We start from the raw sequence: 15,952 nt of genomic DNA, 5'->3' as shown, positions 1-15,952 counted from the left end.
GCCGCGGGGACACAGTGCCGCTCTCCGTCCGGCCGGGGAAGAACAGCCCGGGAGGAGGCTCCGCGCCGCCCCCCTCCGCCTGTCCGCCCGCCCTCGGGCCTGGGGCCGGGCCCGCAGCACCGCCCAGCCAGGATCCCCCAGCCTCAGCCCCGGGGCAGGGGCGCGGCCGGCCAGTAAGTCTCGCAGCCTTTCCAGCCCCGTGTAGGGCTGGGTGCGGAAGCCGCGGCGCTACCTCCCGCTTGGCGCCAAAACGCTCGGAGCGGCGGGTCCGTGGCCTGAGGGCCGCTCTCCGGCCGGGCCCCGGCGCCGCGGGGCTCCTCTCCTGGGCGGCGTGGAGCAATCGCCGGCTCCGAGGGAAAGGCCCGGGCGGCGTGGGGCCAGCTGCCGGCGTTGCCGGGGAGGGGGGCCGGCGGGTTCCCGGCTGCAGGGCCGAGCGCGGGATGGGGAGAGACATGTTTGTGCTTCCTCAGGAAACCGGGCTGCTCGTGGTTACGCGGTCTCGTCTGTCCAGTGACCGGTGGTGGGGCCTGCTCGGCATGAGAAATAGGAAGAGGGGAAACGGTGTGTGTTGTGGCATGGAGAATGCTGGGGTGGGCAGGGGTAAAAACCCCTTCCTTGGGCACATGGGGAAGAGCACCCGCGCACCCAAGTCCAAATTTTCCATACACGTTATTGGCAGATGAGTTTCTCAAGCGTTGATTTTGTTAGACATCTAAGAGGGAAACCTGAATATGCAGACCAATGGAGCCTTTGCCAGCCAACTCAGGAAGTCCTTCAGTGCAAAATGTCTTTGTAATTTAATATTCTTTAATGTTTCCAAGAGATGGGATATGTCTGGAAAGTCAGTAGCAAACTGGGATATATCTGTCTGTTTTGAATCTCCATTATGTACCCTGCATGTCTTAAATATAGGTGGCTAGAAAGCATTTTCCAGATGCCTGCCCTGCTCAGAGAAGGTGCGTGACAGCTGCAAAGATGACATTTAACTGATCAAAACTAATTTGGGGTCTTCGACTGACTATTCTTGGGTACTTGAATTAGGTAGAGGTATCATTCTTTCCAGTTTTGAAAATCTCGAATGCATTTTCTGTAGAGCAAACTAAAAGAAGGTAAACTGGGACCAGGCTAGTGGGGGAGGACGGGTTTTTGTGGATGCCCCAGGGGGTCCAGGGGCCCCAGAGGCTGTGCATGTGGCTGTGATGGGCTGAGATGGGCTGCTTGTCATGCAGGAGATGCAGGAGGGTGAGGGGGTGGGCAGGGGGTAAGTGGATTATAGTGCAATATGCCAGATTCCAGATTTTCAAGGAGTGGGAGGAAAACGTACAAAGACTGAGGAGCTCTCAGGTACTTCTGGTGTAATAGCATGTTGGTAACACCTACACCTATGTTATTTGCCTCCCAGCTGTGCTGTCCTAGGGGAGTTAATGTCTTGAATTTCCATAGCCTCTATGAAATCATCTCAGAAGGGTTATAGTAAAAATGTCTGAGAACTGGGAGGAATGCTTAGGAGATACCAGGCAATGATTTAGAAATCTAGAAGTGTGCTGCCAGACAAGGCTTTTGAATCTGACTGTGATTTCCAGGCTTGGATAAAATTATTCTCTCCAGGTGTAAGGATGGATGGTTTGGGGCACTCACAAGGGACAGCGGACCCTAAGAGTGGGATACATGTTTCAGTTTTAGCAAGATTGTACTGATTTAATAAACAAATGAAGCCAACACCAGGCATTTAATCTCTTTTTCTAAACCAAACTTGTGGCCATTTTGATTTGCCTTCGAGCTGAAGAACCCAAACTAGCTATCAATTCTTAATTGTTGTCAATTAAGTAGAATACTGTCAAGAACTATTGTACTTTTAACAAATAGGGTTTTTTTATCCTTACATTTGCTATGTTAGATATTTGGTTTCCCCAAATCAAATTACTAGTACACACAATTAATTTGGAGCAGATTCCTTATTTTAATACACTTGTATTAACGCAATAAGTCAGAAACAAATCCTAGAAGATTATTCTGTAACTAATAAAAGAAAGTATATATCCGGACCCTCTATGAACTGTCTTCAATTTAAATAGAAAATGGATAGAGTAAGTTAGTAAAAATTATGCAAGACATAAATTTGAAGTGATTTTTCCTGAGGTTTTTTAACGACCCAAGCATTAAGCTAAGATGTTAGGCTTATCTTTCTGCAGAATGGAAGTATATGTGTCATATTCTAGAAATTTCACCTAAGTTTCTGAATTTCCTGGGTTTTAATGTTTATTTTCAACTATTGCTTTATTGTTGCTGAAGAACAGTTATTTTATGTATATCATTGTTGTGACCTACAGTGTCACAACTTTTTCTCATCATCTTGTGGTTACAAATTTTTCATAAATTAACACAATCTTTAGAAATTTTTATATAGCATGGTCATGAAGTAGGGATAAGGATGAAAAGGTAGAGAGCTAAGCTCCCACAACTTGTTTTAACTGCAAGCTAGGAACAAACGCAGTGTGGAGTTTCTAGAGTGCACTTCTCATCACTTTTATTTCCCACTGAAGAATAAGAAAAACTCTTGCATTCTAAGGTGTATGTACACTGTAACTGATAGCTACATGTGGCAGTTCGAAGATTTCACTTGAAAGTGCCAAGCAAATGTTGCTCATTTAATTAAAATGATATTTCATTTCATCTTGAGCAAGTTGTTTGTGAAGCCCTCCACTGGAGTTCTCTTGGTTGAAGACCAAGATGTCTCTGTCTTCTTGCAGAGTTAAGATAGTGAAGTTAGCAATTACTAGGTGGTGATGTTCAAATATTTTTAGTATAACACAGGAAAAGTCCTGAAATATATCAGTAGAAAGCTGAGTATCTGGGAGAGGTTCACACTAGATTTTTGCGTTCACAGGTCAGTAGTGTGAAAACTGACCCCTCCTCAGCTTCAGTATTGGAGTCCATAGCTATTAAAAGCAGGTGCAGTTTCTACTGGTAGATTATTCCATTCCTGGTATAGCTTGCTATGTGATTGTAGGTTCTGGTATGAGTGCAGCCTTGCTGATAAAGCCCGTGTCGACAGGATCACGATTAATGTAGATGCAGTTAGAGAGCTCTGAGGTGTTTTAAAGAGAGTCTTAGACAAATCATGATCAGCAAAGTGGTTGAGAGAAGAGTAGGTGCAAATTCTGTAATCATGGGATGATTAGGCAATGGTCCATCTTTTCTCAGAAGAGAAGCAGCAGAATTTGTACTTCACTGTTTGAAATTCTGAAAGGCTAAAATGAAGTGAGTGGTTCTGATGTCACACCCAATTGAGGGAGGCATGAATGAACACTTGGATGCCAAGCAGCTTGAATATATGCATGGCATTTTCACATTGTGCAGACATAAAAGCTTTGGATAATCTGACCTGTAGTACTCTTAATCTCACTAGTCCTGAAATCTGCTTGCAGATGTGTTTGTAACTGCTAGTGTCTGGTTTGTTGCCTTCACTTGTTTGACCTTCACCCTTCTAATTTCAGCAAGCAGCTGAAATCTGACTTGGGCTATGCTTCTTGTACAGCTGTAGCCATGTTCACATGATCCCTTGTGTTTTAATGGGTGGTTCTGTCTAATAATAATACCAAATCCTTCAGTATTTACCCACATTTTATGGGGTAGACAGATTTATGTTGGAATTTCTTTACTTTTATACCCATTATTTTTATTGGAATTAATTTACTCCAGTCTGTTAGTTGTTTGTTTGTTGAGATGTTTTAGAATACCACTGCAAGTGTAATTTAGGTACTGAATATGTGGGGCAGTCTTGTTGGATGCTTCTTTATCTGGGTCATGCCAGGAGAGGTTAGAGGAAAGTACCAAGAGAAGAGGAATGTAGAGGTTTCATTGGTGGGGAAAGTAATGCAGCACAAGATTTTCAGAACAAAATGGCTTTCAGGTGAAACAGAAAAGAGTATGGAGTGATTGCTTTAAGTACAGAAAATCCCTTAATTCATGTTGATGAAATTAAACTATGCACACGTTTCCAGAAACAGCTTAATGGTTGTCCTCAGGTCTTTGTTAGTACAGTAAGTGTCGATAGAAATCATGACCAAAAACTAGTTGTATCAAGACACAACAGTGTGTCATGAACTGCAGAAAAAGTCTTATTTGTCAGTCGACTGAGCAAACGAGTAAGAAACCCTATCTGGTGGGTTAGGAAAGGACTAAAACACTTGTCTTCTAATAATAGCTATGCTCTTGAAAGCTCCTGCTTTGTGCAGAACCAGGTAGTAGAGTATATACCTTCAGTAATAAATATTTTAAGTCATGCTCAAATAGGTAGAGTGAAAAAAAAACAAAAACAGCTGAATTGTTTGATTTCAACTTCAGAGCATTTAGCCAGCTTTTGCTACCTAACAGGTTGCTTTCTGGAAAATTGTTTCCTAGTCATGAATTCTTCCTTCTGTTGCTCCCTACACTTTTGCCTTAGAATCACAGAATGATTTGGGTTGGAAGAGGCCTTAAAGATCATCTGGTTCCAACCCCCCTGCATGGGCAGGGACACCTTCCACCAGACCAGGTTGCTCAAGGCCCCATGCAACCTGGCCTTGAACACTTCCAGGGAGGGGGCCGCCAAAACTTCCTTGTGCAACCTGTTCCGATGTCCCACCAACCTCAAATTAAAGAATTTCTACCTAATGTCTAACCTAAATCTCATCTCTTCAAGTCTGAAGCCATTTATCCTTGTCCTCTCACTACACACCCATGTAAAAAGACCCACCCCAGCTTTTTTGTACCCCCCCTTCTTCAGATATTGGAAGGCTGCTATAAGGTCACCTCAGAGCCTCCTCATCTCCAGGCTAAGCAACCCCAACATCCTCAGCCTGGCTTCATAGGGGAGGTGCTCCAGACCTCTGATCATTTTAGTGGCTCTCCTGTGGACACTTTCCAGGAGGTCTATGTCCTTGTTCTGTTGGGGACTCCAGAACTGGACACAATACTCCAGGTGAAGTCTCACAAGAGCAGAGCAGAGCAGAGGGGGAGAATCACCTCCCTCAACCTGCTGTTTATGGTTCTTTTGGTGCAGCCCAGAACCCGATTTGCTTTCTGGACTGCAAGTGCACATTGATGGCTTCTGCTCTGCTTTGTGAAAGGCTATTTATTTTTTCAATGACACATTTTTTTCCTGCAATGCACCAGTTCCTCTGAACTCAGTAAATGTAGAATCATAGAATGGTTTAGAAGGGACCTTAAAGATCATCTGGTTCCTTCATGTGCCCCCCTCCCACCAGATCAGGCTGCTCCAGGCCCCATCCAGCCTGGCCTTGATCAGTTCCAGGGAGGGGCAGCCACAACTTCCCTGGGCAGCCTGTGCCAGTGTATATCTAGATCTACCCTCTTCAGACATTCCCCCTCATCTTACCACTACATGTCTGAGTAAAAAGTCCCTCCACAGGTTTTTCTGTAGGTTCTCTGTAGGTCCTGTAAGGCCGCTCTAAAGTCTGTCCAGAGTCTCCTGGCTGAACTCTCTCAGTCTGTCTTCATAGGAGAGGTGCTTCAGCCTTCTGATGATCTCTGTGATCTTCCTCTGACTTTGTTCCAAGAGCACCATGTCCTTCTTATGTTGGGGACTCCAGAACTGGACAGAATACTCCAGATGGGGGTCTCATGAGAGCAGAGCAAAGGGGGAGAATCACCTCCCTGGGCCTGCTGGCTGTACTTTTGATGCAGCCCAGGGCAGAGTTGGCTTTCTGGGCTCCAGGCACACTTTTCCAGCTCATGTTGAGCTTCTCATCAACCACCACTCTCTTTCTCCTCAGGGCCATTCTCAAACCATTCTCTGACCAACCTATATTTGTGCTTGGGATTGCCCCAACCCGGGCACAGGACCTTGCACTTGGCTTTATAAACTTAAACAAGGTTGGCATGGGCCCACCATTCAAGACTCAACGTCCCTCTGGGTGGCCTCCCTTCCCTCCAATGTGTCAGCTGCACCACACAGCTTAGTGTCAGCAAATTTACTGAGAGTGTACTCAATCCCACTGTCCATGTCACCTACAGATTCTAAACAGCACTGGTTCCAGTGTGGAACCCTGAGGAATTCCACTCATCACTGGTCTCCATTTGGACACTGAGCCATTGAACACAACCCTCTGAGTGCAACCATCCAGTCAACTCTTCATCCACTGAGTGGTACACCCATTGAATACATCTCTTTCCAACTTAGAGACCAGGATGTCAGGAGAGACAGTGTCCAACACTTTGTGCAAGTCCAGGTACATGATGTCATTTGCACTCCCCTTGCCCACTGATGCTGTGACCCCATTGTAAGAGACCACCAAACTGGTCAGGCAATATTCGCCCTTGGTGAGGCCATACTGGTTGCCACCAGCTACCTCCAGATTTTCCACGTTCCTTAGCAGAGCTTTCAGAAGGATCTGCTCCATGATCTTGCCAGGCAGAGGTGACCTGTATTTCCCTGGGTCTTCCTTTTTTCCCTTTTTGAAAATGGGGGCTATATTTCCCCATCTGCAATTAGTGGGAACTTCACCAGACTGCCACAAGTTTTCAAATAAGATGGAAAGTGGCTTTGCTTTTCAAACCCTGGGAAGTACTTTTTTTCTTCAGTATAGCACAGAAGCTTCCTTTATTAGCTTTTTTACTTTCATAGTAATCCTTCTTTCTGGTTGCCTTTTGTCATGGTCCACCTGTTAATTCTGTCACACACACACAGTTGCACACAGCTTGTCCTATTAAAATCGTAGCATTTAATGCTGCACTGGATCTTCAGAGATATCCCTGAGGTTTCTAATTAACCTTTGCAGTGTAACATATCCTTGATAACAGCACTTAATTGTTTTAAATACCTGTTTTTATAAGAGGATTGATGGTTTTTTACATCTACTGTGAATTGAGGGGTCACACACATGTGAGTCAAAGGTGGGTTTCTTCACAGTGTGTGCTGCCGTAATGGAAGAGCTCAAAAAAAAGCCCCAAAAAACTCTATGACTTTTTGGAGTAGTACCACCAGTTCTGAATAAAGGCAAGGACCAAATACTGCATGGTTGATATACAACTTTGAAACGGATTCCTACCCATAATCTGTCTAAATGTTTTTTTGTTTTGTTTTGTTTTGGTGAGAAGGTCTTTCTCCTGTGCTGAAAATGTCCTTATTCGGAGTCATACTTGGAGACCAGGCAGTTATCCTTGCCACTGGACTTATGTGGTATCAAGACACACTCAGAAATTACAAAGATTGTAATTGGCAGTATATTTAAGCCATTGTGAAAAAATGTATACTTGTGAATACACTTGTAATTTACAAAATACTGTCCTGACAGAACAATTTCCTTTGCCTGCCAGTGAAGTAAAATCAATTTATTGGCACTGCATATTGGTAATTTTGTAGGATAATTTTTAGAAGCCTTCTTGATCCTTTGCTAGTTTTGAGCATTCAGAAACTGAAGTCACAGAAGCCTACTGCATCATCTATCTACCTCCTTTCTAGCTATTCTCTTATTATGATGACTTGTCACCATTCACTCCGTAATTACATTCTCAAGGTTATTTCCATCTCTACTTCTGATGTGTCCAAGGCACATAAATTTACACCTATTCATTTCTGACAACCAAGTCTACTTTTGCCCAATAATACATTTAATACGAGCATTTATCTTCTTTTCTGTCCAGGAGATATGCAAGAGTCTTCGCTTGCACCACATCTCAAAAGCTTCAATTTTCTTTCAGTCACTATCAATAATTTCTTAGAAGTCACATTCATAAGCTGCTGCAGCAAAAAAATTAAGCATTTCACCAGTCAAATCTTTCTACTTTTTGAAGTGAAATGTCTTTAGTTTTTTTCAGGATTTTATAAGGAAAGCCAGGAATAGATCAACTATTCTTCAAATTTTTCCAGTTGGACAGGTTCTGATTGGATGAATTTCATCTTGTAACTGAATTTATAAACAATCTGTGGCTAGACCATTAACCATGAAGTTAGCCTTAAATTCAGTTTTTATTAATTAAGTAATTATTTTATTTATAGCACAGTCAAGAATAGCTTGTATTTTTCATTAGCCTTTTATTGGCTCTCCAATACTGCACAGCATAAGCAGTTGTAACAAAGACCATTATGTCATCAGCCAAAGGTCACTTAAAAAGAGTCTACTTAAAATTTAGCTTTTCCATTCTGAAAAGTCCTTCCCAGATTATTTTTTTTCCTGACCCAGACTGCAAGGAAATCTAGTTACCTGCAGCTGCAATAGTAGCATATGGCTCATTATGTTTGCTTGGTATTATTTTGAATGAGGCAGATCGGGGAAATTTCTGCATGTATTTGTCTGCTTAGAAGAAATACCACTGAGGAAAAAAAGTTTGTTAATATATTTAGCCCGTGGTAGCTATCTACTGGAGAAAAGACAGTGTGAGTGGAGTCTTTCCTCTGCCCTGTGAGATGAGAACTGTCCTATGATCTGGTAAAAAAACCAGAACGTGTGTGTGCTGACAAATTCTGATGAAGAGGCTCCTTTGTGAAAAGTATTGACTGTATTTCTAATGCTGATGCTTCTGATTCTTTCACAGATACAATGTCTGCTTGCAGTAAAGAAGAGAATTTTATGAGACTTTACAAATGAATATGAACTTGGAATTTACCATTATGGTCAAAGAAAGATGTTTGATGAATGGATGTGCAATCTCAGAGCTGTACTATAATGATGGGGTCATTTCATGATGATGGATAGTATCTGGTGTACTATTCAAAGGCTTAAAAAGGGGTTGCATTTATCAAACTCAGGGAAACATCAAAGTGGTTGGGTATGACTCTGAGCAATAGAACCATTACAATTTGCCTTTGAACAAAGTCAGGAAATATATTGATATATAGGTTTATGCTGCTAGGAAAGCAACTAATGATGATTTAATCAATGTGTTTTGTGAACAGCTTGAGGGGATAATCATTAAAATGTTACACCACTACACCATGTGGGAACTTGAATATGAAGGTTGGAATTTCAAACCCTTGTAAAGAGCAATTTGCATTTGAATTAACAAAATAAAATCACTTCTTTGGATAGTGTAGCTCTGTCCACTTCATCCTTATGATTCAGCTTCAGTAAACACACTGCAGGTTTTCATCCACACAGGTCATCAGGTAGGGGAGCTCACTGACAACACAGTGATCAAGCAGCAGCAGCAGCTTATACTGAGTATCAGTGGCAGGAGGTTTTCCTAAATTCAGGATATGTTGCAGCAGGGAAGGTTATTTGATCCAGTACTTGAATGGGTATTTAACAAAGTAGACAATGAATTGGTGCCTAAGAGAGGAGAGAATATCAAATATTGAGTAAACAAAGCCAGAAGTAGGCTCAAAAAGGCAAGAGCAAATATAGAAATGAGAAAAGCGTAATCTTGACGAACATGAATGCTTTGTAATACAAAAGCTGTGTTCACAATAGTCAGATTTCTAAACAAAAAATTATCCTTGACAGAACATAAGAAAGTCCACGATTGTAGAGTGATTGCTGAAAGTGATGATATTAAATGCCAGCAGAGGGATTACTGCTTGTAAAGTAGACTGATATGTATCCACTTACGATTTTGCCAACATCTAAAACCACTATTTATATCCTATCTGAATTTGGCAAGGCAGCTCATGTGTACTCTGTGTAATAGACCTACACTGTATCAAGCACATAAACACTTGCTTTTTTAAGTCTATCTATGTACAGTTTTTTTTTATCTTCCAGACACTGCATACTTATACCTAATAATTTATACTTTCAGGGAACCACATGCAAAAATTGTAAACTTCCTTTATCTGAGACCATTAAAAAGGCAGACAAAGAGGTTTTAGCCAGCATGTGAACATTTAAGTCACTACTTTAGGTGTACGCAGTTTTTGCTTATGGAATGCCATTGATCTCTATTTAATCAATATTTTTAAAACTTCCTTCAAAATCTGCTCAGCAGCCATCTCTAATCCAGCACATAGAGAAGAGGACTTGAGTGAACTATTTTTTCATCCATTTTTAGTATCCTATCTTTTAGCTTGACTCTGCCTACAAGTCTCATATCCTTGCTTCAAAAACTGTGACAAAGCATCCTCTCACACAGCTTCATAGTAAAAAAGATTTAAATGAAAAAATACATTGACAAGTCTATCAGATTCTGATAAGAGAACAAAACAATTACTTCAAGGGGAGGAAAACTTCTATAGCAATAGATCCTTAAACCCCCTAAGGAAGCAGTTTCATATAGCAAGTAAGAAGTAACACTAAGGGAAATACACAAATGCTGGCATAATCTATTAATAATAAAAAAAAAGGGCTTTATACTTTCCTGAATTTAAGCAAATTTGCAGTACCATTTAGTCTGTTTTGCCAAACCCTTATTTTTCTCAGTGTTCCTTCCTAAAAGGTTTGTCCTTTGACCCATTGCTGGCTATGAGAAATAGGAATGCAAGAAAAGGTATGGATGAACAGGAGAAATTGAAAGGAGAAAGATGAACACATGTGGTAGAGAATCTGCAGCTAGTCAAGCATTAGGGAGTTTCTTGAGAGCAAACAAAGAATGCAGAAATAAAAGATTAAATAAGTAGTCCTGAGTGAATAGCAAACATATCTTAAATATTATTTGTGATCAGTAAATATAATTTTGCTGAATTCAAGCTGAATTGGAGAAGTGAGATTCTGAAACCAGTACGATTAAATGTTCTGGTATGTATCTTAAAACTAATTACACCAGCACTTCATATTTACTTGATATATCAGCTCCTTTCGAGTTAAGATTTTGGCTTCCTATATTTGGAAGCTATAAAAATAATATTTTCTAAAACTAGCTGAACAAACTTGCAAGATTTAAAAACCGAAATCAAAACCAAAACAAGCCAGAGAATACTACTAAAACTCAAAAAGATTGTGTGGATTTCTTTTGCCTCTTGTCGACATGTGAGGCAGTTTCAGGTCAACTGGAGAGCTACATCAAAATATATTGGGAGATTTTGTTTTCTGTATGTCTGTGTCCTGTCTGCTGTTTTGATGCTGCCATGGTTAGTAACTGCCTTCTTGCTGAGGCTGGGGTAGAACATATGTGTGGTAGTAGCTACAGTTGGACTTGGGAGTGATGCAACCTGGCATCCACTAAGAGGTGAACCTGACAGTGTGGAGTGTTGACAGGTAAATGAAATGTGGTTCAGTTATGGAAGTGTTGTTTGTTTTCTATTTCAGTCCTAATAATAGGTTTAAATATAATCCTGATAGGGTTTTATTTGTATGTGCCTTTGATCACTGCTGAATTTGAAAAGCAGATGTATAACCAGCAACAATTTGGAGAGTCCCAGAACATTTGGAGAGTCACAGCCATCATAGTCACAAACTGCATAATGGTGCTGAGGAAAATAGCCACCTATATATAGATGAAGGGAAAATTGGCAATTTATTCTTGTGATGAGTATTTAACCTTTTCACTTTCTGCTCTTCAGTACTTCAGTGATATATATATGTTTTGTATTTGGAAAACAGGCAAGTTCATAATGCTGATGTAAAGAAAAAATTGTTACTTGGTTTTGAGGTATGCATTGCTCACTCCTAACCATCACCATGCACAGAAAAAGAAACCATAGCTCAGAAACTGAAGAACTACCTAGAAAATATAGACTATTCACGCTTCCATGTTCTTTTAAGGTAGTGTGTTCTTTCTTCCAGGTTTTGGAAAATATAAACAGAGAAATGAAGTAATTGGAAGAGTTCAGTGTTTGATCATCTTTTTGAAGAAAGCTTAAATGTGTTTTCATGCTGGTTTTATCAACTAGTTTGTTGCTGGTTTGTTTGTTTTGGATTTTTTAATATAAGTTGTCTATTATAGATGGGCCTAGATCCAAATGACGCCACCTCTCCTCCATCCTGAATTGTTTGTGAACTAAATCTGGTTACAGATACCAATCTGAATATCATGAGCTTGGGCAGGGTGGAGTGGAGCTTGTCTTACAATCTGACTCCTTCATTCTCTGGACTTGGAAGTGGCATGAATTTGGCAGGTCCGAGGTAACTAATTTTTTCCTAGTCCTCAAATAACTTGGAAACTGTAGAAGGTCGTGCTACAAGGAGTGACTTTTATGTCTCTGAAACCCTAAGGTGGTCCTTAGCTGCCTGCAGCTTTCTAAATTTGAGTTTCTTTTGTTGCTGGTCTTTATCACTGGGAAAGAATGTGGCCCCATTTCCAGTGGCAGAGGGTGTGAAATGTTAAAAAAGTAGAAGAGGTAGGTGGATTTTAAAGGGACCAAAAAATAAAAAGAGGTCAGAATTTAGAGGAAAGCAAGAGAAGGCCCTATTCCTAATTCAGCAGAGGTCAACCAAATAGCCATGGAGTCCATTTCCTGTCTAAATAATTAGATTGAATTATGTGACAGCTACAAAGAATGACATTCCTAGCAAAGGAGCAAAGGATTTCCTTAAAGAAAAGTAGTCTATACAGCTGTTTTTAAAGGCACATCACTCCCTATTCCCTTCCCCCATCTCTTGGCTTGTTTCAGCATAAACGCAGCATACAAGTTATTCAAGTTTAGAAACTAGTTAGTGAAATTTAATTCATAAAGGAATGCTAGCAGGTTTAGACCATAAGAAGTTCCCTAATTTATTTTTGTAAGCAGTTGGAGTAATTTTCAGACATTTGAGACAGAGGTCAAGCACAAGGGTTGCTGTAGATAGCCACTTTTTGTATAACAAATGATGAGTAAGTAAAATGGACCCTAAGCATAGTATCTGCAAGAAACTTATATATCATGGAAATTTTAAGCCATTGAGTTGTGGTGTCAGAAAAATTTGTAAAATACACAGGTCTGGGTAGGATCTGTACTTGGAAATAAGGCCTCTGTGAAACTCTTTGGGGAAAGAAATAATATAGATGTTTATATTGTTTTACTCTTCTGTTTATTGAAGGTCAGTTACTGTAAAAGGATTTATAAATCATTTATGATTGGCAAGCAACTAACTTCTGGTAAATGAATTACAGAAACAATGGAGTAGTCTATCTAGACAGGTAAATGCATTTGTTCATTCAAGTGACATTAATAGATGACTGAAACTAGCCTGAAATTCAGGCTTATACTTAACACTAGGTCTGCTTAGAAATTCCATTCTGCAGCAAGGTCCAAAGTTTTACCATTTAAAAATTTCTGAATTGGAGCAAACAATACACTAGAATGACACCATTGGTTTTATTTACCACTGAACATTTTTATTGATTTTTTTCCCCCAATATTTTAGTAAGGTGAAATTTATTGATAACCTATGACATCACAAAAACCATATAATACAAAAACATGTAAACTAGAAGAAGCCAAATAGTCAAAAGAAAACAATAACAAAGTTGCGGTTTTTTTACTTTTCTTGATGTCAAATTCTGATAAATTACTTTTCTGATTAATGGTTTGTTTTCAAGTGTTTAATTCTACATCTCAGCATGACTTAGTGATATTAGTGACTTGGGCATTAATAAGTTTGAGGAAATGCATTTGATTTGCCCTAAGAAAAACAGTTACCTTAGGTGATACAGAATACCTTAATGTGATAAAACCCAAATACAAAGTAGTTTGTAGTTTTTACAGGCTATCACAGTGAAGGTAAACAGGTAGGAATATAAGATTATTTTAAACCTCTAATACATTTAATATGATACTGTTTTAACTAAAAGAAACAAATCTCTTTCCCTTTGGGCCTCTGCCCCATTTTTAACTAAGTGAAGACAAAGCCCAACAGGGGGTGATTTGTATTCAGTAATTATTGCCTGTGATGGGGACTTTGGATAAAATAATCAAGGAGAAGCTCAGCTGCCTAAGAAAATAAGATGTTCAAGGCTCACTGCAAATTCTTGAGTTATACTAGAAAAATTTAGCCCCGTTTAAAACCAGTTTCTTCTGCATTTGTGACAATCTTCATAGCTAATGCCTGAAGACAGGTTTCTGCCCTGGGGCACTTTTTTTTTATAGCTCTGGCATTACCAATGAATGGAGGCCATTAATGATACTGTTCCCTGGAAACATCCTCTTTCTTGATCAGCATATAAAAACAGTTTTGTAAAAAAACCAGTAAGTAAACTTTCACTTAGTACTCAAATTCCAGGTCAGATAGCATCACCTTGCTTACAGAGTTCTACAGTTCTGTTTAGTATATTGATGTCTGCTAACCTGTTCTGTGGTATTGCATTGGTGTAGTGAAACAGCTGCTGCATTTGGTCTGAGAGGTGGCCACAGCAAAATGATGTATTAAGTGGATTCCCAAGAGCTGGGGTTTTTTGCAAGATGCTTTGGGGATGGTAAAAGTTACAGAAGTGTCAAAACTTTTTTTCCCCCCCTAATGTTAAGCTTGGCCTAATTACTGCAGTGATATAAATGAATTCTGATTTTTAAAAATTACACAGGTATGTAGTTTTACTGCTAGTCTTGTTCTTAGACCATATCTTAAATACACTGACCTCTAAGTTCTCTGCTATTAAATTTGCTATGGGGTAGGATCAATGCAGTTTTTAAAAATAAAGGCAGTGATATTCAACAGATAAAAACATGATATGTACAATGAAAATCAGCTTATTGCTTTTTATCACACACCAAGGGGACATATTAGGCATTATTTGTTTTTCCCTTCTGCATTTTAAACAGCTGGGGATGGATTTTTGATATCCATTAAATCTGACATATCAGATTGATAAAAGCAGCATAGCAGAGAACATCCAATACAGGAATCACATTCACCACAAATCAAAACTGAAGTGTGAGCTTATTTCAAATTCAGCAGTTTCTTGTAGCAGTGAGGCTTCCATCAGCTATAGAAGCACGACCTCATTCTTTGCTTGCAGAGAAGATGCAATTAAGTGTAATCCATTACTTCTTGGATTACAGCATTTTGTGTCATCATGTTTCTGCATCTCCTTTCCAAAAATCCAAGTATGTTTGTATGTTCTGGTGATGTTCAGCATATCAGGTATAGTAAGCAAATTTTATTCCTGTTCTGCTATATTTATGAAGTATATAAGTAGTTTATGGAGACTAGTAATATGCTGCTTTAGAATGCCATTAAACAAAAATTTGAAAATGTACAACTATTAACTTTCAGCAATAATCTTATAAACTACTTGGATAGTTTATTATTTGATCAAACCTAAGTACTGATTTGTTAAATAACTTGTCAATTCACTGGTGGTAATGCTGGTCCCTAAAATGTGATCCTATTGAAACCAGCAGAAATTTCGCTCGTCTTAATCTAGATTTTTGCTGGTTCTACATGCTATGTTTTCCCCATTTAAAATAATGCTAAAAATAGAACACTGTATGAAGGGAATTAAAACATTATTTATTGTAAATATAGTAAAAATGTACAATTTGGAATTAAAAATTATATATGTGAATTAACATTACTGCAGTGATACTTGACTGGATGGTTCCTACCATTAACTACCCGAGGCATTAGCTACATGGAACAGAAGATCAATATATTTCCAAGTATAGAAGGCACATGTGGAGTTCCTTTGGAGAGCTAAAACACCACAATATGACTTACTCTGCAAACATTTATTTTATAAATACCTGTCCTTCTTCCCCACACCCCCTCCCTTTTTTTTTTTTTCATATTTAATTCAAGTAATTAAATTTCTGCTTTGAAAATCATATTCTGACTGAGGGAAGAGTTATCTTTTGTAGGGACACAAACTCCAAGAACATGGACAAAGTAATATTAACTGGAAACACAGACATTCCAAGAAACCAAGTTATGCATCTTAAATCAGCATAATGGTAAATCCATTAGGGAAAAAAAAATAGTAAAAGCTAACACTTTTTATTTCCCTTGATGGTAACTGAAACCTAAAGCCAGCAACAGAGTGTGGAAAGCTTCTTTGGAAGAGGAAGGGTTATAGCATGGGTGGACTGAATCAACTTTTCCTGTTTCCTGCAGGAACTAGATGAGAGCTCTTTTCATTTCTTTTCCCAGAAGGATGGAAAAAT

General features: G+C 39.5%; 1 long non-coding RNA gene across 1 annotated transcript; it reads left to right on the top strand.

Moving 5' to 3' along the window:
• The first annotated feature begins 39 nt into the window (after positions 1-39).
• Positions 40-9,036, top strand: LOC139796078 (uncharacterized). The gene is made up of 2 exons (XR_011725817.1): positions 40-173; positions 8,539-9,036. It is a non-coding gene; the product is annotated as an uncharacterized lncRNA (long non-coding RNA).
• Positions 9,037-15,952: the final 6,916 nt, after the last annotated feature.

Source organism: Heliangelus exortis, chromosome 4 (assembly GCF_036169615.1).
Source record: "Heliangelus exortis chromosome 4, bHelExo1.hap1, whole genome shotgun sequence".
Classification (NCBI taxonomy): Eukaryota; Metazoa; Chordata; class Aves; order Apodiformes; family Trochilidae; genus Heliangelus; species Heliangelus exortis.
Note: the sequence above shows the minus strand (reverse complement) of the source record. Positions and strands in the feature narration are given on the sequence as shown.